The following is a 671-nucleotide window of genomic DNA, read 5'->3' as shown; positions in this document are numbered from 1 at the left end:
CATGAGTTTGTTGAGTGGATTAAATGGGATATATCCACTGCTTAGGAAGCCATTTGGGATGGAAACACTTGGCAAATATTACTTGTTACTATTACTAGCCAACTTTCACTGAGAGCAAATTGAGGCAGAGAGAGATGGGGTAAGGGCAACTTCTCATTCTCCAGAACTGCAGTGGCTCAGGGAACATGGAATGGCAGTTAAGTGAAGCCCAAAGACACCAGGGCAGAGAGGAATTTGTGGAGTCATAGGGCTGGGACTAGGGTAAGGTAAGTGTGGTATTTCCTTCAGGTGCAAAATGTGAGGGGGTACTGAAAACCTCAGCAGTCTAAGAGAGTAGTAAGTATCACACAAAAATATACATGTGAGGTGATGCACCTTAATTACAGTAATCAAGGCTTGTTGCCTGTAGCTCCTTAGCTAGGGCACCAGACACATACATCAGAGGTGGTGGGTTCGAATCCAGCCCAGGCCTGCCAAACAACAATGACAACTATAACCAAAAAATAGCCAGGCATTGTGGCAGGCACCAGTAGTCTCAGCTACTTGGGAGGCTGAGGCAAGAGAATGGTTTAAGCCCAAGAGTTTGAGGTTGCTGTGAGCTGTGATGCTATAGCACTCTACCAAGGGTGACATAGTGAGACTGTGTCTTAAAAAAAAAGAGAGAGGCTTGG

The sequence above is a fragment of the Otolemur garnettii genome, unplaced genomic scaffold (assembly GCF_000181295.1).
Source record: "Otolemur garnettii isolate 467f Iridium unplaced genomic scaffold, OtoGar3 scaffold00212, whole genome shotgun sequence".
Classification (NCBI taxonomy): domain Eukaryota; kingdom Metazoa; phylum Chordata; class Mammalia; order Primates; family Galagidae; genus Otolemur; species Otolemur garnettii.
This window is presented reverse-complemented; position numbering follows the sequence as displayed.